Source organism: Phascolarctos cinereus, unplaced genomic scaffold (assembly GCF_003287225.1).
Source record: "Phascolarctos cinereus isolate Bilbo 61053 unplaced genomic scaffold, phaCin_HiC Scaffold_4;HRSCAF=312, whole genome shotgun sequence".
Lineage (NCBI taxonomy): Eukaryota > Metazoa > Chordata > Mammalia > Diprotodontia > Phascolarctidae > Phascolarctos > Phascolarctos cinereus.
This window is the reverse complement of record NW_027555847.1, coordinates 187,344,229-187,369,986: the sequence shown is the minus strand read 5'-3', so window position 1 is coordinate 187,369,986 and position 25,758 is coordinate 187,344,229. Positions and strand designations below refer to the sequence as shown.

Here is a 25,758-nt window from a genome sequence, read left to right as displayed (position 1 = left end):
CTATAAAATAAACCCACATAAATCATCAGCATTTCTATATATTACCAACAAAGCCCAACAGCAAGAGATAGAAAGAGAAATCCCATTTAAACTTACTGTAGACATTATAAAATATTTAGGAGTCTACCTCCCGAAACAAACCCAGGAACTCTATGAACACAATTACAAAACACTTTTCACACAAATAAAATCAGATCTAAATAATTGGAAAAACATCAGTTGCTCATGGGTAGGCCGAGCTAATATAATAAAAATGACAATCCTACCTAAGCTAATTTACTTATTCAGTGCCATACCAATCAAACTACCAAAAATTATTTTATAGAGTTAAAAATAATAACAAGATTCATTTGGAAAAACAAAAGGTCCAGAATATCAAAGGAACTAATGAAAAGAAATGCAGGGGAAGGTGGCCTAGCAATTCCAGATCTTAAATTGTATTATAAAGCAGCAATCATCAAAACTGCTTGGTACTGGCTAAGAAATAGGGAGGTGGATCAGTGGAATAGGTTAAATATGCAAGACACAGTAGTCAATGACTATAGTAATCTATTATTTGATAAACCCAAAGACCCCAGCTTCTGGGATAAGAACCCACTCTTTGAAAAAAACTGCTGGGAAAACTGGAAAAGAGTATGGCAGAAACTAGGCATAGACCCAAATCTCACACCATATACCAAAATAAAGTCAAAATGGGTTCAGGACTTAGATATAAAGGCTGATACCATAAGTAAACTGGGAGAACAAGGAATAGTTTACCTATCAGATCTATGGAGAACAGAAGAATTCATGACCAAACAGGAGATAGAGAACATTATGAAAAGCAAAATGGATAATTTTGATTACATTAAATTGAAAAGTTTTTGCACAAACAAAGCCAATGCAACTAAGATTAGAAGGAAGGTAGAAAATTGGGAAAGAATTTTTACAACCAGTCTCTCTGATAAAGGCCTCATTTCTAAAATATATAGAGAATTAAGACAAATTTATAAGAACACAAGCCATTCCCCAATTGATAAATGGTCAAAGGATATGAACAGACAGTTCTCAGATGAAGAAATTAAAGCCATCTATAGTCATATGAAAAAATGCTCTAAATGTTATTGATTAGAGAAATGCAAATCAAAACAACTCTGAGGTACCACATCACACCTATCAGATTGGCCAACATGACAAAACAGGAAAATGATAAATGTTGGAGGATGTGGGAAAATTGGAACACTAATACATTGTTGGTGGAGTTGTGAAATGATCCAACCATTTTGGAGAACAATTTGGAACTATGCCCAAAGGGCTACAAAAATGTGCATACCCTTTGATCCAGCAATAGCACTTCTAGGGCTATATCCCAAAGAGATCAAACAAATGGGAAAAGGACCTACATGTACAAAAATATTCATAGCAGTTCTTTTTGTGGTGGCAAAGAATTGGAAATTGGGAGGATTCCCATCAATTGGGGAATGGCTGAGCAAGTTGTGGTATATGAATATAATGGAATACTATTGTGCTATAAGAAATGATGAACAGGCTGACTTCAGAAAAACCTGGAAAGACTTATATGGTCTGATGCTGAGTGAAATGAGCAGAACTGAGAGAACTTTGTATACAATAACAGCCACTTTATGCAATGACTAAGAATGTTAAACTGAACCCTTCTCAGCATTATAAGGATCTAAGACATCTCCAGTGACCTTGGGATGGACAATGCTATCCACATCCAAAGAAAGAACTATGGAAGTCAAATCGCTATCACTTATTTTTACCTTCTGTTGAGTTTTGTTTCATCTTTCTGATGGTTCCTCTTATTGGTTTTAATTGTTACTTACAACTTCACTAATGTCAAAATATGTTTAATGGGTATGTAAATGTAAAGCCTATGTCAGATTGTGTCCTGTCTTGGGGAGGGGGGGGAGGAAAAGGGAGAAAAATTTTTCAAGTCAGAAGTGTATGGAAGAAGAAAAAATAAATTAAAAAAAAAGTATGCTTTGATCTGCAAGTGTGGATAGCATTTTTCATCATGAATCCTTCAAAATTGTCTTAAACCATTGTATTTCTCAGAATAGGTAAGTCATTCACCATTGATCATCTTACGACATTGTTGTTACTATTCTCCTGCTTCTACTCAGTTCACTTTGCATCAGCTTATGTAAGTCTTTCTTGGTTTTTCTGAAAGCATTCTTGTCATTTCTCAATTGTATTGCATTACAATCATATATCTCAGCTTGCTCATCCATTCCCCAATTGACGGGCAACCCCTCAATTTCTAATTCTTTTTTTTTTTGGTCACAGTGATTTTTTTTAACAGAGCATTAGAAAAATAATCATGGTAGAGACCTTTAGTTCATTTTTCAAATAAGCCTGTTGATCTGGTCTTCCCTGTTACTAGCACCTCTACCTTCCACAAAATGTGTAGTCTTTTTCTTCATTCCACATTATGGAGAAGAAAATTTGAAGGGCCACAGGAAGTTGTGGCAACTTTGAAGTGCTTACCAATAGTGCAGATCTCGTGGATGAAGTCCTCCATGCAGATAATTCCATATTTACCAAGAGATTTTGCAATAAGGGCATTATCCATCAGGGCAATTCTCTGTTTCTTGATCTTGCCATAACTATGTTTATAAATCACGTAGTTTACAAACTTCAGGTTTCAGTAACCCTATGCAATGTATGGTTCCACAGTCCTCAGCATGTTAATCGAAGACTTGTTAAACTTAACAAAAGTACCATTGAAGATTTGGTGAAGACAAAGAAGCTGCTAAAGTTTTCTGACCTTTGGGCTAACACCATTGATACCTCTGATTCTGATCACAAAAGATAATTGGTTTCAGCAGGTAAGTAGAGGTTGCCAGCTTTGCATTCCATTTCTAGCCAGCTGAATTTTACTTCTGTACATCTGTCTGTACTCCTTATGGTAGGCTTTAGCTTTTTCATAGACTACTTTCCTCTGTATTTTAGGGACCTTTTTTACAGCTATCTTCTTCAAGCACTTGGCCTTCACCATTGTAAAAAAAGCCTTTTGCTTTTTCAGAAGGGATTCTGGAACAGATGGTAGCTTCTTTTTTTCTACACCTGCCATGATTCCAGCCAGAAAAAGAGCTCAATTTCCAATTCTTAACCATGAAAAAAGAGCTGATATAAATATTTTTGTTCACTTTCCTGGGTAAATCTTTTTGCAACATAGACTTAGTAATAGCATTGCTTGGTCAAAGGGTATGCGGTTTTATACCCACTTTGGTATAGGTCCAAATTGTTCTCCAGAATGGTTGGATCAATTTGCAATGCTATCAACCATGCTTTAATGTCCTAATTTTCCCACATCCCCTCCAACATTTATTATTTTCCTTTTCTGTAACATTAGCCAATCTGAGGTGTGAGGTGATACCTCAGATGTGTTTTAATTTGCATTTCTCTAATCAGCTGTGATTTAGCACATCTTTTCATATGATTGTAGATAACTTTAATTTCTTCATCTGAAAACTGCCTCTTCATATCTTTTGACCATTTATAAATTCAGAAATGACTCATATTTCTATAAATTTTATTCAGTTCTCTATATATTTGAGAAATGAGGCCTTTGTCAGAGACACTTACTGTAAAAATTTTTTCCTCTAGCTTTCTGCTTTCCTTCTAATCTTGGATGCGTTGGCATTTTTTGTGTAAAAACTTTTAAATTTCATGTAATAAAATTATCCATTTTATATTCTGTAACGTACTCTATATGTTGTTTGGTCATAAATTCTTCCCTTATCTATAGATCTGAGAGGTAAATTATTCCATGCTCCTCTAATTTCCTTATATTATCACCGTTTATGCCTAAATCATGTACCCATTTTGAACTTAAATTGGTGTATGGTATGAGATGTTGTTCTGTACCTAGTTTCTACAAACTGCATTCCAGTTTTCCCAGCAGTTCTTGTCAAATAGTGAGTTCTTGTCCCAAAGGCTTGGATCTTGGGTTTATTAAGTAGTAGATTGCGATAGTCATTTACTACTGTATTTTGTGTACCTAATCTATTCTACTAATCCACTACTCTATTTCTTAGCCACTACCAGATTGTTTTGATGATTAGCACTTTCTAATACAGTTTGAGATCTGATATGGCTAAGCCAGCTTATACTTTTTTTCATTGATTCCCTTGATTATTCTTTATCTTTTGTTTTTCCAGAGGGATTTTGTTATTATTTTTTCCAGTCCAAAAAAACACAATTTTGGTAGCTTGACTGGTATGGCATTAAATAAATAAATAAATAAATTTAGGTAGAATTGTCATTTTTATTACACTGGCTCACTCTACCCACAAGCAATTCTCCAATTGTTTAGAATCTGACTTTATTTCTGTGAAAAATGTTTTGTAATTATGTTCATATAGTTCCTAGGTTTGTCTTAGCAGGTAGACTCCCAAGTGTTTTGTACTGTCTATAGTTGGTTTTTTGTTTTGTTTTGTTTTGTTTTTTGTTCTGTTTTTTGGCTGGGCAATGGGGTTAAGTGACTTTCCCAGGGTTACACAGCTAATAAGTGTTATGTGTCTGAGGCCAGATTTGAACTCAGGTCCTCCTGAATCTAGGGCTAGTGCTCTATCCACTGTGCCACCTCGCTGCCCCTACAGTTATTTTAAATCCAATTTCTCTTTCTATCTCTTGCTGCTGGACTTTGTTGAAAATATATAGAAATGCTGATGGTTTATATGGGTTTATTTTATATACTTCAACTTTGCTAATGTTTTTAATTATTTCAAGTAGTTGTGGTTTTTTTTAAGTTAATTCTCTTGGATTCTCCAAGTATACTGTCATATCACCTGCAAAGAGTGATAATTTTGTTTCCTCATTGCATATTCAGATTCCTTCAATTTCTTTTTCTTCTCTAATTACTACAGCTAACATTTCTTGTACAGTATTGAATGATAGTGGTGATAGTGGGCATTCTTGCTTCACCCCTGATCTTATTGGGAAGGCTTCTACTTTATCCCCATTATAAATAGTGCTTGCTAGTGGTCTTAAATACTATTTATCATTTTAAGGAAATTTTAGTCCTATGCTCTCTGTTTTGTTTTGTTTCTTAATAGGAATGGGAGTTATATTTTTTCAAGTGCTTTTTCTGCATCTATTAAGATAATAATATGATTTCTTTTTTGTCTAGTTATTGTGGTCAATTATGCTGATAGTTTTCCTAATATTGAACCAGCCCTGAATTCCTGATATAAATCCCACCTCATCATAGTGTTTGATCTTTGTCATAAATTACTGTAATCTCCTTGCTACTATTTTATTTAAAACTTTTGATTCAATATTTAATAAATTGATCTAAAGTTTTCTTTCTTTGTTTTAGCTCTTCCTGGTTTTGGTATCAATACCATATTTGTATCATAAAAAGAATTTGATAGGACTACTTTGCCTATATTTAGAATGGTTTACATAGTATTGGAATTAATTTTTTTTTTGAATGGTAGAATTTACTTGTGAATCCATCTGGTACTGGAGAATTTTTTCTTGGGATGCTCTTTGATGGCTTGTGTAATTTCTTTTTCTAAGATAGGGTTAAGTATTCCATTTCCACTTCTCTTAATCTGGGCAATTTATATATTTGTAAATATTCATCAGTTTTCCTTAGATTGTTAAATTCATTGTCATATAATTGGGCAAAATAACTCTTAATAATTGCTTTAGTTTCCTTTTCACTGATGATGAATTCACTGCTTAATTTTTGATACTGGTAATTTGTTTTTCTTTCTTATTTTTAATCAAATTAACCAATGGTCTATCTGTGTTATTTGTTTTTCAAAAATAAGTTCCTAGTTTTATTTATTAGTTTCATAGTTTTCTTACTTTCAATTTATTAATCCTTTAGTTTTCAGGATTTCAAATGTGGTAATCAATCAGAGATTTTTAATTAGTCCTTTTTCTAGATTTTTTTTGTTGCATGCCCAATTAATTGATCAGCCTTTTCTGTATTTTATTGATATAAACAATTAGAGATATAAAATTTACCCTAAGTATTGTTTTGGCTGCCTCTCATAAATTTTTGCCTGTTGTTTCTTTGTTGTCATTCTCTTTAATGAAATTTTTGATTGTTTCTATGATTTTTTTCTTTTACCCATTCAGTTTTTAGGATTAGATTATGTAGTTTATAATTAGTTATTAATCTATGTTTTCATGGCCTGTATTGAGTGTGATTATTATTACCTTATGATCTGCTTTTCAGCATTTTATTGTGATTTTTTATACCCTGATTTTGGGTTTAATGTCATAATGAAGTAACTCCATTTGAATCCTAATGGGCTTTATCAAAGCCTGGTTTACCAGAGCTTTATTTCAAGAAATTATTCATGAAAACTACATGAGAAAAAAGAATCTATTTTTCCAGTTAAAAAACAAAAAACCTCGGTGATGGAATAAATAAATAAATAAATAAATAAATAGGGAAGGAAAAAATCTCTAGCCCCCAAACCCTAAGATATCTTGTGAAATGTAAACCACATGTAAAGATATGACTCCCCATGGGGGAGGAGGAAGAAGGTAACGGAGGAGGAGGAGGAGGAGGAGGAAATAGCAGCCTTGCCCAACTGGAACTGGCCAGTTGGGAACTCAGGGGCCAGCTATTGATTGTTTGCTCTTTTTTTCTTTTTCAAAGACCAGTGGCATCAGGAGGTGATGTCTTGACTTGCTAGTGAATCGGATTTAAATGAGGCAGGGCTGTGTAGAGTTAACAGCCTCACTCTCTACTCCAGTTTGATAAGGCCCATTGGGATTTAAATGGAACTACTTAACTATGCCTTTAAACCCAAATTATTCTGGCTGTCACTGATTAGCCAGTAATAGGCCCCAGCCCAAACTTCACTCTCTCTTTGTTTTGGTTTTGATGACTCAGAATGAGTGTACATAGCAATTGTTTCTGTTCAGGCCAGAAACAGGATTTTTCATCGATTCTTTTGTGAAGGCAAAGTAGGCCATCTTTTACCTCAGCTCTTACCTACCTACTGAATGGGTGTTGCTTCAGACATACCGAGACCTGGGAAAACCTTAGCTCAAAAAGACCAGGGGCCCCCACTGCATCCTGGGCCTTCGCCAGTTGTCCTGACCTATGTCTTGCCACTGGATTCCAATGACTCTGGAGGAAAGAGTGGAGCTGATGACTTTGCAGAGTCCTGTCTCATTTAAATTCAATTCACTTGAAAGGCAAGACATCACCCTCTTTATAAGTCTTGGAGAAGGAAAGATAAATAACAACAATGTCTTAATATTTGGTCAATTTTTGTTTATGTGCCATGTACAGCTGAGAAAAACAAATATTACTTTCTATTCATATTCAGTTTTCTCCAGAGGTCTTTCATATTTAGCTTTTCTAAAATTCTGTTTATCTCCTTAGCTTCTTTTTGTTTATTTTTGGTTAGATTTATCTGATTCCGAGAGGGGAAAGTTGAGGTCCTCCCCAGTATAATTTTATTGTCAATTTCCTCCTATGACTCATTTAACTTTTCCTTTATGAATAGGGTGCCTATGCCATTTGGTACATAGATGTTTAGTATTGATATTACTTCATTTTATATTTTACTTGTGTAGTTTCCATGTTCATCTATTTTAATTAGATCTATTTTTGCATTTGCTTTGTCTGAGATAATGATTGCTAACTCTGCTTTTTTTTTTAAACTTCAGCTTAAGCACAACAGATTCTTCTCTGGGTCCTTATTCTATCTATCTATCTATCTATCTATCTATCTATCTATCTATCTATCTAGTGAGACAGTGGGTGAAGTGACTTGTCCAGGGTCACATAGCAGTAAGTATCAAATGTCTGAGGACAGATTTGAACTCATCTTCCTGGGTCCAGGGCCACTGCTCTATCCACTGCACCATCTAGCTGCCCCTGGGTCCTTATTTTTACTATATGTCTCTCTGGTTTTCTTTCTTTCTTTTTTTTTTGTTTGGTTATACATGTCCAATCATGTTAAACATATTTCTACATTAATCATATTGTGAAAAGAAACCAAAAAAAGGGAAAAAACACAAAAAACAAAAAAAAAGTCAAAATAGTATGCTTCAATCTGCATTCAGACTTCACAGTTCCATTTTCTATCATGAGTCTTTTGGAATTGTGTTGGATCATTGTATTGCTGAGAAGTGTCTCTCTGTTTCAAGTGTGTTTCTTATTTTTAAAAAAAGCATATTGTAGGATTCTGTTTTTTAATCCACACTGCTCTCTGCTTCTGTTTTGTGAGTTCATTCCACTTACATTCACAAGTATGGTTAGTATGTATTTCATTCCATCCTACTTTCCCTCCCTTGTTTATCCTTTTCTCTTTGCTTCTGACCACTGCCTGCTTTAATCTGCCCTCCCTTCTCTTATCCAGTTCCCCTCCTATTTATCTGTAAGGTAGACAGATTTCTATACCCAGCTGAGTGTGGATGTTATTCCCTCGTTCAGTCAATTCTAATGAGAGTATGATTCCAGTGTTTACCACCCCCTCCTATCTTTTCCTTCACTGTAAGTGCTCTTTTGCACCTCTTTTATTTGACATAATTTACCTATTCTACCTTTCCCTTCCTCCTTTTCTCAGTGCACACTTCTTTCTCACACCACAATTTTATTTTTTGTATGTCATTTCATCATAGTCAACTCACACCTGTTCCCTTTGTCTACGTATACTCCTTCTAACTGCCCTAATAATGTGAAGTTCTTAGGCATTGCAAGTATCATCTTCTCCTTTAGGGATGTAATCAGTTTTACCATATCAAGTCCCGTATTATTGCTTTTTCATGTTTACCTTTTTGTGCTTCTCTTTAGTCTCAATATGTTCTTTTCTTTGAGATTCCACTTGGACTCTTGGATTTACTCTTTTCTCCTAGTTTTATACCTTGTGTTTCTCTCAGTCCAAGATATTTTTTCATTGTGATCAGGATTTATTTCTGTTTACTCATATCCCCAGTCTTAGTTTCTTTGTTTTGGGAAAAAGGTTATTGTTTAGGTCAAATTCTACTCCTTTACTTATGGGCTATGCAAGTAGGAACTACTTGGACCTTCATTTGGAGGGCAATCTTCTTAGACTTCATCTTCCACAGAAATTGGTCTTGCCTTATGTTACTTAGATGCTACATTGGGCCATTTCTGTCCTGCTCCACCCCACCCCACCCTTTTTTTTTTTTTTGCAAAGTGTGCATACTTAGGTGTTGATCTGGACCAGTCTTCTGATATGATTGAGGATGGGCCCTGTGGAATAATCCTCATCTGCTCTTGCCCTATCTCCTGTTGTGCTTTGTACTTCATTCTACCTCTTGCCTTACCTATGCCTGTCCCATGCATCCAGATGATTCAAGCAGTCTTCTTGTGCAGTCCCATAATAATAATAATAATAAACCCATAAAGTTTGTAGGTGATTTTAAAAAAATTTTACTTTCTTCCTTGTGGTGCATTTTAAAGTGTTTTTAAGGGAACTAGGATACTTTAGGTTCTAACATCTTGATATCTTCCCACAAATCACTACATATAGTTTCCATAGGCACCATCCAGGAGTATTTTGTTGTTTTTACTTCAATTCAAAATTTTATTAAGAACCTCCTGTATGAAGCACACTGGGGAAAAATACAAAATTTAAGCAGACATTATCCTACCATCATGGAACTTAAACTCTAATTTTATATGACAAAACAAATAACCATAAAATGCAGTTAATATCATGGGGTCAATGAGGTCAATGACCTTGTAATGTAAGTGTTCTCTATTACATATCACTTTTAACCAACTATCTGCCACCTGCTATCACATAATTGACAGCATCATTAATTCTGACAATTGACAGACCATTCTTTTAATAACTTCCAGTCACTAGATTTTTGTAGAGGATTTCTTGGCCCAGGGACCTATAGGACACAATCATTTCATTAAGATATTTTTTTGAAATAAGGTAACGTCTGAAGGTGATAAATTCAGTCCAAATCTGTTGAATGACAATATGACTAAACCTTATACATTAGGATTAGAATATAATCTGTTTCTTTCTTTACTATTTTGTGTCCCTATCTCTCACATCCAGTTTGCCAGGGCACCTAGGTAATCAATAATTAACTTATTTTAATGATAGTACTAGCAACAGAGGCTGGCTATTCCCAGTTGGGCTTTCTTAATGACAAAAAAAATTTTTTCTTTTGATGTAAGATTTACTAGAGTACATCTGTGTGAACCACATTAAAATTTGATTCACTTTCTGATCACTTACCTACTGAGCCACATATTCAAACATCACTTAGCTTTTCCTAGGTAAAACTTTACATGGTTTGGCTTGGTTTACTTCAGTCTTTTTGCTTCTACAATGACAAATATGCAACTTAAGTGTAAATATTTGAGCTTTGACATTTTAGTTTTTTTATTATTATAAAAATCAATAACAAAAAAAACCCACCTTGGCTCTGGATCACTTGGTGTTTTTTTTTTCTCCTCTTAATTCAAAATGTATCCCTTAAGGTCACGTTCAAACATTAGAGCAATCTTCATAGCCTTGGTCTTTTCTAGCAAAATTGGTTTTGACCATGTTTGTTTGGTCATAGCACTTGTTTCTCTGAGCATATGGAGAATGTGTGTATGTTTGTTTGTGGGTACATAATAATAGTAACAATAATAGATAGTATTTGTACAGTGCTGTAAGGTTTCCAAAGAATTTTTAAATGTTATATCATTTAATCACAATTACCCTGTAAAGTAGTGTTCTAATCCCCATTTTACAAATGAAAGTGGAAACTGAGATAGCTAGAGATTAAGTAACTTCATCAGTCACATAGCTAGTAAAGTGTCTCAGGTCAAATTTGAACTCAAGTCTTCCTGAAGCTAATTTCATCCCTCTATTTGCTCTTCTGCCTCAAGTATCTATGTATGTAGATGATTGTATGTACACATACATACATACATACATACATACATACATACACATGCATCTATACATATCTTTAGAATATGACTAGCACATATGTATATATTCCTTGGCCTTATTGTATTGTCATTTTGTGAGGCTGGTACTTTCTGCTAATCTTGTAAATTCTTGAGATTTTGGCATGGTTTACTACGTTGCAGTATTGTCAGTGCAAAGAAAGGACCTAGTAGAATTATGAAGTCTATTGGTTGTGTGTTCTAGTTACTGAAAAACAAGTGCATTTTGTGAAACTTTGGACAAATTAATGAATAGAATTCTATGAACACTACATATAAATTTGAGAGCTAAGTTGTCAGCTCATTTATTCTCATCAAAATTTCTAAAGTAATTAGGTGGTATGTTCTGTTTCCTTTTTTAATATTAATTTATTTATTTTTAGTTTTCAACATTCATTTCCACAAGTTTTTGAGTTCCAAATTTCTCACCCCTCCCCCCACCCCAAGATGGCATGCATTCTGAATACCCCTTGCCCTAGTCTGCCTTCTCTTCTATCTCTCCCCCCTCCTTTCTCTTATCCCCTTTGCCTTCTATTTTCCTGTAGAGCAGGATAGACTTCTGTATCCCATTTCCCGTATTTCTTATTTCCCAGTTGCATGTGAAAACATTTTTTTAAAACATGTGTTTTTAAAACTTTGAGTTCCAAATTTTCTCCCTTCCTCCCTCCCCACCCACCCTCATTTGAAAAGGCAAGCAACTCAATATAGGTTGTGCATGTGCAGTTATGCAAAACACTTCCATAGCACACATGTTGTGAAAAACTAACTCTATTTCCCTTAATCCTATCCTGCCCTCCCATTTATTCTATTCTTTCTTTTGACCCTGTCCCTCCTCAGAAGTATTTGCTTCTGATTACCTTCTTTCCCAGTCTGACCTCCTCTCTATCATCCCCCTGCTCTCTTGTCCCTTTCTCCCCCTATTTTCCTGTAGGGTAAGACAGATTTCCATACCCAATGGAATGTGTATGTTATTCTCTCCTTAAGCCAAATCCTATGAGAATAAGATTCCCTCATTCCCTCTCACCTTCCCTTGTTTCCCCTCCATTGTGAGAGACTTTTCTTTTCTGTTTTTTTTGTGAGATAATTTACCCAATTCTACCTCTCCCTTTCTTCTTCTCCGAGTATAATCCTCTCTCATCCCTTAATTTTATTCTCCAGATATGACCCCTTAATCTTCAACTCACCCTGTGCCCTCTATCTATCTATCTACATATAAATACATATAATTTTTTTCCTCCAACTACCCTAATACTGACAAAGGTCTCATGAGTTATAAATATCATCTTTCCATGCAGGAATGCAAACAGTTCTATCTTAATAAGTCTCTTATGATTTCTCTTTCCTGTTTACCTCTTCATGTTCCACTTGAGTCCTGTATTTGAAAGTCAAATTTTCTATTCAGCTCTGGTCTTTTCATCAAGAATGCTTGAAAGTCTTCTATTTCACTGAATGACCATTTTTTCCCCTGAAGGATTATACTCAGTTTTTCTGGGTAGGTGATTCTTGGTTGTAATCCTATCTCCTTTGCTCTCTGGAATATTATATTCCATGCCCTGTGATCCTTTAATGTAGAAGCTGCTAAATCTTGTGTTATCCTGATTGTGTTTCTGCAATACTTGAATTGTTTCCTTCTGGCAGCTTGTAATATTTTCTCCTTGACCTGGGAACTCTGGAATTTGGCTACAATATTCCTAGGAGTTTTCCTTTGGGGATTTCTTTCAGGAGGAGATCTGTGGATTCTTTCAATTTCTACTTTACCCTCTGGTTCTACTATATCAGGGCAGTTTTCCTTGATAATTTCTTGAAAGATGATGTCTAGGCTCTTTTTTTGATCATGGCTTTCAGATAGCCCAATAATATTTAAATTCTCTCTCCTGGATCTATTTTCCAGGTCAGTTGTTTTTCCAATGAGATATTTCACATTGTTTTCTAATTTTTTCATTCTTTTGGATTTGTTTTATAGTGTCTTGATTTCTCATGAAGTCACTTGCTTCCAATTGCTCTATTCTACTTTTTAAGGAAGTATTTTCTTCAGTAATGTTTTGGACTTCCTTTTCCAGTTGGCCAATTTTTCTTTTTAGGGCATCTTTCTCCTCATTGGCTTTTTGGACCTCTTTTGCCATTTGGGTTAGGCTATTTTTTAAAGTGTTATTTTCTTCAGTATTTTTTTGGGTCTCCTTTAACAAGCTGTTGACTTGTTTTTCATGATTTTCTTGCATCACTCTCATTTCTCTTCCCAGTTTTTCCTCTACTTCCCTTACTTGCTTCTCAAAATCCCTTTTGAGTTCTTCCAATGCAGGAGCTGTGACTTTGTTGTTTTCTTCTGGTTGTATATTTTGATCTTCCTTTTCACCAAAGTAAGGTAATATAGTCTGACTCTTTTTGCACTGCTTGCTCATGATCTTGGCCAATTACTTGAGTTTTAAAGTCTTTGTTAAGGTAAGAGTCTGCTTCCAATGTGGAGAGTGTACTGTCCTAAGCTTCAGGGGTTTGTGTAGCTGTTTTCAGAGATACTTGTAGGGACCTATAAATTTTCGCTTCTTCCAAGGTGGTATGATAAGGGGTGAGGTGTTTACTCCTTTCCTGGCCTGTGACCGTGAGTACTTCTTTCTGTCCTATAACTGTGAGGAGGGTTTGCTCTTACAGCCACTACAAGCTCCACCAGGTCAGCACTCCTTCTCACCCCAGCACCTCCCGCCCAGAACTGTGACCCAGATCCACACATGGGCAAAGCAAGAGATTCCTGCCTCAGCTCTGGCAAAGAGATCCCTGCAATCCCTCTCTGATCAGCCACTGGATTCCCCCTCAGTCTGGGGGCTGGAAGCTTGGGAAGGAGCTGCCCCCCCCGGCCATGCTCTTGGGGAATGGAGCTGAAACCCCACCTTCCTCTCTGAGCACAGCCAGAAACAGACTTTTCCCACTGAACTTCTAAGTTGTCTTTGGCATAGGTGGATTGAGGAGTCTGGAAACCTGCACAACTGCCTGTGATTCAGTCCTCTGAGGCCTGCTGAGGTTTGCTGCGGCCTGCATGCCCACGCTGTGCTGCGCTGCTCTCCCAGCCCGGTGCGACACACCTTTCTGATCAATCATCCAGGTTGTCTTGGGCTGGAAATTTGTTTCACTCTGTCTTTTTGTGGGTTCTGCTGCTTCAGAATTTGTTTAGAGCCAATTTTTTGAGTGTTTGGAGGGATTTGGGGGAGAGCTCAGGGAGGTCACTGCTTTCACTTTGCATCTTGGCTCCACCCCTTTTTCTGTTTCCTTTTAACCAATAGACATTCATACCTTTTAATTAATTAATTCACTGTGAGCCTCCACCTCATAAATCTTAAGCCATTCAATATCAAACTTTGGTTCCAGGAGCAAAAAAAAAAAATCACTTTTTTACTGTGTAATCAAAAATGCAAAACCATTTAAATATTTCAGCAGTCCACCAGAAGAAGGGACACTATCTGCATCTGTAGAAGAATTGATAAATAGAAGATATGTACAGAAGATAATAGAAGATAAATAGAAAGAAATACGTACAGAATAATTTTACATCTAAATACCTATCTGTGTCTAATGGTAGCCATCTCTTGGGTGGTGGGGGGTTTGGGAGGAATGTAGAAAAAAGAAAAAAATTTACATCATAAATTTGTTTTATATTTGAAAGGAATAGTAAATTGCACATATTATATTTTCAGTTTCATGTATAATCTTTTTTTTATTGGACTATGTTATGGAAATGCTTGTTGTATTCCATAAATTAAAATAAAATAAAAACACTTATGGCATTGTAAATTTGTGACTGAAATGTAAGTTCTGTACTCTAAATTTCCAAATTGTAGTTAGAATGTTTTTATAAATGCTTAAATATCTCAGTGAGATTTGGGGTACCACTTTATAGAATTTATTTTAAAGAAAAATAAGAATAAAACTCTGAAAGTTACATGAAAACAACACCTACACCTTTTATCACAGTTTCCCTGGAGAATGACAAATTTATTGTTTTAAGGCAAGAAGGAAAGGTGATTTCAATGATTAGAGAAGGGAATTCAAGCTAGTTTGAAAGTAGTGTCAGTGAACTTCGTAAAATAAGAAAAAAGTGAGTTTGCAGTATGCAGTTTAGATTCTAAGAATTTCCCTTTATTAAATCTTTCTTGACCGTGAAAAGAGAGAAACTTGTTTAAATCAGGGAGCCAATTAAAAGTAAGTAAAATTAAATTTGAAGGATGTTTTGTGTTACCACCGTATTTCTTCTGTGAATGATACAACAGAGCTTAATTGTTTTGGCAAACTAGAAACAAAGTCACCAAAAAGTATTAGAATAGACCATGCATTTGAAAGCTTTTAAGAACTCCCAAGGCAACAATGTTGCTATTAATTGGTTTTGTGTGATGAAAACTTGTGCTAAGTTGTAAAGGAAAAATTCAGTGGAGTGAAGACAAGTTCTATAGAAAGTTTGGGATATGATTGGGAAATAAAGAGTAGGGGAGTTATGAGAGAAGTGTCAGATCAGAATATGGAAATAAAAAGAAAGAGTCAGTTTAGAAGGGCTTTAATAAAAGTCTCTTGAAGGTATATAAAAAGAAAAGAAGGAAGTAAGTTTAAACAAGTGCAGAGGAGAGAAGAATAGGCAGAAAGTTTTTTTTTTAAAGTTGGAGTTTGTACTGAAATGGTGTGAATGGATGATTTGAAATGGAAAGGCTCTGGAATTTTGGGAAGAGATTTCAGGGAGGTTTCTTTTAAATCCATGGAGAGAAGAAGGATATGAGAAATTTTATGTAGCTATGTTGAGGTCTGAGAGGTTTAGACCCCTCAAGGACTGAAGTGTAGGACAGGGTCATCTGGAATGAATTCACAGACTCAAGCATTCTTTAACTCAAGGTGGCAGAGATTTATTATCACACTATACAGCAGGCAAGGATTCTCAAGGAACCCGCCATGGTGGGCAGAGCTCCTTAGGGAACCTGCAACCTAAACAAGAATGATGCTAAAGCATACATAAGAAAAGTAGTGGATTATATGGCAAGTATGCTGATTAGGTGATAGCATACAACTATGTCATTCGCTACTGGAAACCCTTGAGGGATGGGGGGGAGAGGGTTCCTAAAGGGTATATTTTTGGTCTGTTATGTCTGTAACAAGATAGTTTCTGGAGTTGACGTCTATAGCTTGACCTCTGGATTATATACGGTAACTGTGGGCATCAGTACTTGATAGTTCTGCTGATACGAAATAGTCCTGTTCATACAAGTAAAATTCTGCAGAGGTCAGCTTGTTCTTGTAATGGAGAAATAGTTTGCCTCACTGGGCCCACTCATGAGTTATTGCCAGAGGTAGGGTCTTTGGGCTGGCAGGAAACTATCAGGGATAGTGCCTTGAGGCTAGGGAGAAATATCATCTTGGAAGTGGGGTCTGAGTACAAACACCCAAGCACCCCATCAGTTATTCTTTATGATATGGAAAATATAAACATTTACAGCATAAAGTTATTTGGGTGGGTATGCTAATACTCTGTCCTGGAAAAGGTTAAGTCCCAACTGTGAGGTTGAGGGTTTCCCTATGGTTAAAAACTATAGACAATAATAAGTGCCTGGGGGGAGTGGGGGAGGATAAGACCTACATTTTATCTACCCTCTTAAACTATTGGTTGGGACTACATTAAGAAAACAAAAGAAATTCTTTTGGTTTTTTAGGTGATCTTAAAGAAGGGGGAAAATGGCACCACAATATTATTTTTTAAACTTGAGCTAACTGAAAAATAATGGGCCCTGAAATTTGAAATGCTGGCAGGAAATTTCCCTTGCCACATGACTGGCTATCAGATATGACTCATACCTGGAATCAAATTGATCTAGGGGAGTTTCTCCACTGTTATGGCTTATGTTAGATCAGTGTGTGCCCTTGGAAGGAGAGGCTTGATGTCATCATAATCATATCCCTCCTTTTTCATTTCATAGCAAAGTTCTATAATCAGGGCAGGGTAGCTAGGTGGCATAGAAGATAGACTGCTGGGCATAAAGTCAGAAAGACTCATTCTCCTGTGTTCAAATCAGACCTCAAACACTTACTAGCTCTGTGACCCTGGGCAAGGCACTTAACTCTGTTTTCCTCAGTTCCTCATCTAAAATAAGCTGGAGAAGGAAATGACAAATCATTCTAGTACTTTTACTAAGAAAACCCCAAATAGAGTCATGAGTCAGATACAACTGAAATGACTAAATAACAAAAATAATCAGGGAAGATGAACAGTAGAAATTTTGTTGTTACAATACTAAATCTATTAGTTAATAGATTAATACTAAAACATCTTTGAGTTAATGTAACAGGATGCAAGTATAAAAGATGTTACTATTTTGGGGGCAGCTAGGTGGTGCAGTGGATCGAGCACCGGCCCTGAAGTCAGGAGGACCTGAGTTTAAATTCGGCCTCAGACCAAACACTTGACACTTACTAGCTGTATGACCGTGGGCAGGTCACTTAGCCCCAATTGCCTAAAAAAACGAAACAAAACAAAGGATGTTACTATTTTCTATCTGAATTTGCAGTAAATTTCATATCTTAAGCAACTAAGCAAATGAGTTCTTAGGCTTGTCATCCACTTGCTAATAGTTATATATTTGTGTATAAGATTAGGTCCTCGAAGTACTTTATTTTTTCAGGGTGATATGGGGATAATATTCTCAAAAGGGAGGAATAAAACAAAGTTGTGAACATTTCCTAGTTAAATGGAGTAGTAAATTATGAGAAAGCAAGAAGATCAGTCTGTTTAGTCTAAGAACTAACATACACACAGATATGTGTGTGTATTAGGACACATTCTTCTTATGGTCCTTCAAGGTCAGAATTTTAGTATGTAATACTTAAATGTTATTACTTAATAGAATACTGTCTCTCTGAAATTGATAACCTGGACTTCTCCAAAAAAATTACTTAAATTTGTCTTTTCAAACCTCTTTCTAAAACTCCAAACCCTTTACTTTCAAACTCTCCATTCACACTTTCAAAGGTACTCCACCTTTATTTAGTGTTCCCGCTATTCTTCTTACATTTCTAATTGCTTAAACATTCTCTCTTGCATTTTTTTCTTTCTAGTGGCCTTTGACTAACGCCTAAAAATTTCAAAAACTTTATTATCTTTTTACAATATGATTCCTCACTTTGCTTTATCTTTACTATTTTTCTTAGGTCCATCACATCCTATTTCTCAACCATGTTGTAACCTAACATTTCATTAAATCTGTCCTGTATAGATTTCCTCATAAAATACTAATTAACAGCTCAACTTTTACTTCTCAAGTTGCATAGTCTATTTTAATTTAGGTGACTTCATAGCTAATTTACCTAAACAATTAAATTCTGTTGAATCATTTCAAACTAGCTGAAATTCTGCTTATTTTCTAGTATTTGAAACCTTTGTCTACTAGAATACATCTGTCATTCTCCAGGAAGGGTAGGGAGGCATGTGATATTTGCCTTTAATCTTAATCCTAGAAGTAAATCTTCAAAAATCTACTAGGATATTTCATCAGTTACATAAACCTTTATATAACAATATGGAGATTTACAGTAAAGTAGAAGGATTTCAAGCTTTCATAAGGATAAGAGGAAAATTGAACAAGAAATTTGATTTCCAATATCAAGATACAAGAATTCTATAAAGGTAAAAAAAAGGAAGAGATAAAAGATTCAACGGAGCTGAACTGTTTACATCCCTACATGGGAAGAGATTAAAAATTATACTGCCAATAGTACAGTGAGAAGGGATATACATAGATGGAGAGTACAGGTATAATGTGAATTTAAAGGAATAACATAAGTAATTAAGAGATGAGAAAGAGGAGTACACTGGGTGCAGAAGGAAGGAAGAGGTAAAATGGGATACATTATTTCACATAAAGAGGCAGGAAAAGTCTATTACAGTGGAGAGGAAGATGGGAGGATGAGCGATGGGTATGGCTTTTGAACCTTTTATCAGTATTGGCTCAAAGATGGAACAATACATACAATCAGTTGAAGAAAAAATTCTGTCTTAAGCCAAAACCAAAGTAGGAGGGGAGGAAATGAAGTAAAGATGGGGCCAGGGACCTGGTAGAAGAGAGGGCAGACCAGTGGAGGTGATAGAAGTAAAACACTATTGAGGAGGGATAGGGTGAAAGAAGAGAGAGGACAAACAGGAAGAAAAATATTATGAAGGGAAATACATAAGTAGCAATCATAACTGTGATTGTGAATGGGATGACCTCTCCCACAAAACAGAAGTGGATAGCAGAGTGGAGCAACAACCAGAATCCTACAGTATGTTGTTTACAAGGAACACACTTGAAGCAGAGAGACACACACAGAGAGTAAAGGTAAGGGGCTGGAGCAGAATCTATTATGTTTCAGCTGAAGTAGAAAAAAAAAGCAGAGGTAGCAATCCAAATCTCGGAGAAAGCAAAAGCAAAAATAAACCTACTTAAAAGAGATAAGGAAGGAAACTATATCTTGCTAAAAGTATGATAGACAATGAAGTAATATCAATATTAAACATATATGCACCAAGTAGTATTGCATCCAAATTCTTAAAGGAGAAGTTAAGTGAGTTACAGGTTCATGACCAAACAAGAGATACAGAGCATTATGCAATGTAAAATAGGTTATTTTGATTATTTTAAATTAAAAAGCTTTTGCACAAACTAAATCAATGCAAACAAGATTAGAAGGAAAGTAAAAAGCTGAGAAACAGTGTTCACAGTAAGTGTCTCTGATAAAGCCTCATTTCTCAAATATGTAGAGAACTGAGTCAAATTTGTCAGAATAGAAACCATTCCTGAAATGTTAAATGGTCAAAGGATATGAACAGGCAGTTTTCATATGAAAACATGCTATCTATAGGCATATGAAAAAATACTCTAAATTACCATTGATTAGAGAAATGCAAAGTAAAATAACTCTGAGGTATCACCTCCCACCCATCAGATTGGCTAATGACAAAAAATGAAAATTATAAATGTTGGAGGAGATGTGGGGAAATTGGGATATTAACACGTTGTTGGTGGAGTTGTGAACTGATCCAACCATTCTGGAAAACAATTTGGAACTATGCCCAAAGGTCAACTAAACTGTTCATACCCTTTGATCCAGCAATACCACTTCTAGACCTATATCCCAAAGAGATCATAAAAAAGGGGAAAAGACCTATATGTGCAAAAATATTTATAGCAGCCCTTTTCATGGTGGCAAAATATTGGAAATTGAGGGGATGCCCATCAGTTGGGGAATAGTTGAACAAGCTGTGCTATGTGAATGTAATGGAATACTACTGTGCAGTAAGAAATGATGAACAGGCAGATTTCAGAAAAACCTGGAAAGATTTGTATGAACTGATGCAAAATGAAATGAGCAAAACCAGGAAAACATTGAACGCAGTATTAGCACAATTGTGTGATATCAACCTAGAATGACCTCTCAGCAACACAGTGCTCCAAGACAAGTAGAAAGGACTCACAAAGGAGAATGCTATCCGTTCAGATATAGAACTGATGGACTCTTAATGCAGATTGATGCACACTTTTGCCACACACTTTTTTTTCTTGTGGTTTTTTGTTTTGTTTTGTTTTTTTTGCTTTTGATCTGTTTATTCTTTCTCAACTGTAACTAATATGGAAATGTTTTCCATGATAGCACATGCACAACCTATGTCAAATTGCCTACCATTATGGGAAGAGGGGAGGGAAGGAGAGAGAAAATTTGGATCTCAAAATCTTGTAAAAATGAATGCAAAAATTATCTTGACATTAATTGGGAAAAAATTAAAATACTATTTGATAAATAAATATAAGTTCCTCATTCCATGCTTTTTAGTTTTTAAATAGGTATTTTGTCAAAAGCCTTTTCTCCATCTATTGAGATAATCATATGATTTTTATCATTTTTGTTGTTCATACAGCCATTTATGCTTACAGTTTTCCTAATATTGAACCAGCCCTGCATTCTGGGTACAAATTCAAACTGATCATAGTCTGTGGTCTTTGTGATATGTTGCTGAAATCTCCTACTACTACTTTATTTAAAAAAGATTGCATTAATATTCATTACAGAAATGGATCTCTGATTTTCTTTCTCTGTTTTTACTCTTACTGGTTAAGTGTGAAAACCATATTTTTGTCATAAAAAAGAAATTAGGGGGAACTCTTTACATATTTACGCTACAATTTATAAAATGTTGGAATTAATTGTTCTTTAGATGTTTCATAGAATTTGCTTGTAATTTCAACTGGTCTTGGTTTTGTTTTTCCCTTAGGAAGTTCACTTCTGGCTTGTTCATCTTGATTTTCTAAGATATAATTATTTTGTATTCTATTTCCTGTTCCTATTAACCAATGACAATTTTATTTTTGTAAATATTCATGTATTCCTTTTAGATTATCAGTTTTATTTACATATAATTGGGTAAAAAAGCTCCAAACAATTGCTTTAATTTCAACTTCATTGATTGTGCACTTATCCTTTTCATTTTTGATACTGGTAATTTTTTTTCTTTCATTTTAAAAATTTTGTTTAGCCAATCATTCATATGTATATATATATATATATATATATAAATAGAGAGAGAGAGAGAGAGAGAGAGAGACATATACATATAAAATAAAACTAGCTCATTGTTTTAAGTATTAGTTCAATTTTTGAACTTTCCATTTTGTTAAATCTCACCAGTGATTTTTTAGATTTCTTTTTTTAATTTCATTTTTTTTCAGTTTTTCAATTTCTCCTTTTAAATTTTTTTCTGCACTTAATAATATCTTATTTTTTACAATTATGTATGAAGATAGTTTTCAATATTTTCTTTTATAAGATTTTGAGTTCCAAATTTTTTCTCCCTCCCTTTCCTCTTTCCCAAGATGGCATGCAATTTGATGTAGGCTATACATTTGCAATCACATTAAATGTATTTCCACATTAGTCATGTTGTGAAATAATAATAAGAACAATAGGAAAATATGAGAAAGAAAAAAACAACAAAAAAAGAGAAAATAATAAGCTTCAGTTTTTGTTCAGACTCTATAGTTCGTTCTCAGGATGTAGATGCCATTTTCCATCATGAGTCTTAGAATTGTCTTAGATCATTGTGTTGCTGAGAAGAGCTAAGTCTATCAATTTTGCTCGCTGCACAATGTTGCTGTTACTGTGTACAATGTTCTCCTGGTTTTTTCACTTCACTCATTATCAGTTCATATAAGTCTTTCCAGGTTTTTCTGAAATCTACCTGCTCATCATTTCTTATAGAACAATAGTATTCCATTACACTTATATATTACAGCTTGTTCACCCATTTCCCAATTTATGGGAATTGCCACAGTTTCCAAGTCTTTGCCACCCTAAAAAAAGCTGCTATAAATATTTTTGTAATATGGGTCCTTTTCCCTTTTTTATGATCTCTTTGGGATACAGACCTAGTAGTGGTATTACTGGATTAAAAGGGTATGCCCTGTTTTATAGCCCTTTGGGCATAGTTCCAAATTGCTCACCAGAATAGTTAGTTCAGTTAACAACTCCATCAACAATGCATTAGTGTTCCAATTTTTCCTCATCTTCTCCAACATTTATCATTTTCCTTTTTTCTTTTTGTCATATTAGCCAATTCTAAAGGTGTGAGGTGGTACCTCAGATTTGTTTTAGTTTGTTATTTCTCTATTTAGTTTGCATTTCTCTAATCAGTAGTGAGTTCTTATCCCAGAAGCTGGAGTCTTTGGATTTATCAAACAGTAGATTACTATAGTCATTGACTAGTGCATCTTATGTAAATTGCAGATTTTTATGTTCTTTTTCTTGTTTTTTTTAAGTTGCACACCAAATTGATCTATTTTATTTCTGTTTTATTGATACGTGTTTAGAGACAAAAATTTTCCATTCAGTCCTGCTTTGGCTGTGTCCCACAAATTTTGATATGTTGTCTCATTTGGTATGTTGTCATTACCATTAATGAGATTATTGATTGTTTCTATGATTTGTTCTTTGACCCACTCATTCTTTAGGGTTAGATTATTTTTAACTAATTTTTAATCTATGCTTCCAAGACCTTTTATTAAATGTAAATTTCTTTGCATTATGCCCTCCAAATGATTAATTTAATTTGATTTTCTGTATTTGCTGATGAAGGTTTTATGCCCTAATATGTGGTAAATTTTTGTGGTGGTATCATGTACAATGGAGAAAAAGGCATATTCCTTTCTATGCACATTCAGTAGTTCTCTAGAGATCTATCATACCTAACTTTTCTAAAATTCTAATCATCTGTTTTAATATCTTTCTTGTTTGTTTTATGATTAGATTTATTCATGTCTGAGAGGGTTAAATTGAGATCCATAACTAGAATAGTTTTATTCTTTCCTCCTGTAGCTCATTTAACTTTTCTTTCAAAAATCTGGATTAGGTGCATATATGTTCAGTATGTACAATAGAGGCAATTAGGTGGCTCAGCAGATAAAGGCCTGGGTCTGGGGTCAAGAAGATTAATATCTTTGCCAAGAATGTCTTCTGGACTGAATTGACATGTCGTGATCCATGAAGTCATGAAGAGTTCGACATGTCTGAACAACTGAACAAGAAATTGAAACCACTTCATTTTCTTTGGTTCCTTTTAGCAAAATGCAGTTTGCCTGAATATCCATTTTATTTATTTTTTATTTTTTTAAGGTAATTGGGGTTAAGTGAACGAATATCTATTTTAATTAGATTTATTTTTGCTTTTGCTTTGTCTGAGAATGTGGTTGCTAAACCTGCCTTTTTTATTTCAATTTAAGCATGATAGGTTATGCTACAACCCTGCATTTTAAACCTGTGTACCTCTTTCTGTTTCAAGTGTGTCTCTTTTTGCAGCTTTGTTTAAAAAAAAAAAGAAAAAAGAAAAAAAAGAACAGCCAATAGGAGTAGCAGCAGCAAGAGGAAAAAAAAGAGGATTTTACACTTTGGACTTTGTATCAGGCACTTAAATTGCTGGAGAGACATGCCATTCTGAACCAAAGGTGTGAAAAATGGGTTAAAAACATTATGAAATTAAGTCTAATAAATGGAATTTCAGCAGCAAAGTGGAGGCATAGATTCAGCCTCTACCCATCCAAATACACTGAGACAATAAGATGTTGTTGGATTCTAGTTTCTCATCCATTTAGCTATCCTCTTCTGTTTTCTAAATAAGTTCATACCATTCAATTCACAGACTGAAAGTTGTTTCCCCCCCCCTCTAATTTTAAAGGAATTAAAATTTTCTTTAGTATTGTTTTGTGCCTCTTGCCAAGTTGTTAGTTCTCTTCATAATTCTCATGTATAGCCCTCATTTCTATTCATCACAATTTTTGCTCTATCATTCTAATTCAACTTTTAAAATAAGGTGGAGGGTTTTTTTTATGGTTTCATTTTTCTTTAACTACTTTAGAAATTGTTGTTGGGTTTGCATCCAATTTGCAGTTTTTCTTTGAAGCTTTGCTTGTAAATATTTTTAAGGCGTTGTCTTCTGTTTGTGTCTTGACTTTCTTTGTCAGCATAGTAGTTTTTTATAGTTGACTTCTTCCCATTTTTTTAACCTTGTTTTTCCAGCCTATTTCTTGACTTCAGATTTCATACTAGTATTAAATTCTGCTACTTTGGGGGTTGGAGGTGGGGATGATGTCTGGTCTAAGCCTTGGCTTTTACAGCTCAGTCTGGGGACCCATATATGTTTGGAGTTTCTGTGCTCTGCAACTTCCTGTCCCAGATTTGGGAGTTTTAGTTTCTGTAGCATTGAGTTTGTAGATTCTGCTGCTGGACTCAGTTACTATTACCCAAAGTTTCAAAGGTTCTGAATGACCAAACTGCTGACTCACCCTTGTTTTTTTCTCCTGATCTTGTTTATTCCATTGCAGGCTTATTTACAATGCTAAAGCTTAGCATTGGGCAGCTAGGTGTCACAGTACATACATAGAACGCCAGGCCTGGAAATAGGAAGACTTTGTGAGTTCAGATCTAGCGTCAGACACTTACAAGCTGTGTGATGCTGGGAAGTCATTTAATCCTATTTGCCTCAGTTTCCTCATTTGTTAAATGAACTGGGGAAGGAAGTAGAAAACCACTCCATTATCTTTGCCAAGGACACCCCAAATGGAGTCATGAAGAGTCAGACGCAACTGGACAAGAGGTTAGAACTGAGTCCCCACTCCTCTCTTGGGCTCAGAGCCATGTGGATGTTTTTGGACCTTGTTCGTTGCTGCTTGCATAGGGAGTGCCTCTGCTCCCTTGCCACCACTCCTCTTTTCTCTGTGATAGTGACCCTATACTGAGTAGTTGGTGACAGAGCTTACAGATGGTACCCATTCCTGTTCTCAGTGCAAGTAGAGAGCCTTCTTGGATATTTTTTCTGGCCAAGTCTTTGTTGCCCTGGTTTTCAGTTTTTATTTTTACCATCCTGGAACAGGAATGTTCCCTGCCATTTTTGCCAGCTGCTGCTACTGAGATACATTCCTGGCCAGCTTCTTCTCCAGTGTCTACAGACCACTTTGTCTATCATTCTAATCTGCCCTGCTCTGGAAAAAACGAGTCATTATGACTTTTTTTCTTTTTTCTTTTTTGGCCTTCCCAATCATAGTTCTGTCTGGTGGACTTTCTAGGTTGCTTTGAAGAAGATTGTGGAGGGGCTAAGGCAAAAGTGTTACTTCTTACTCTACCATGCTGACTCTAACCCCTAAATCTTTTTTGAAAGCCATATAGTTGCTCTGGCAAGTTTTCCATTCTGAAACGTAGTGTTTTTATCACCTCACTATATCCAGGTGCCTTCCAAAGGCTCCACTCTGCATGATCTTTGTGGATAAAGACCTCCAAAAACATAAGCCCCAGAATGTCAGAAGGAG

General features: G+C 35.2%; 1 protein-coding gene and 1 pseudogene across 1 annotated transcript in view; one reads left to right on the top strand and one right to left on the bottom strand.

Annotated features, from left to right (window-relative positions):
• The window catches only part of ROR2 (receptor tyrosine kinase like orphan receptor 2), a 319,530-nt gene that overhangs the window by 62,872 nt on the left and 230,900 nt on the right, over positions 1-25,758 (top strand).
• Positions 2,337-3,088, bottom strand: LOC110201191 (large ribosomal subunit protein uL30 pseudogene; annotated as a pseudogene).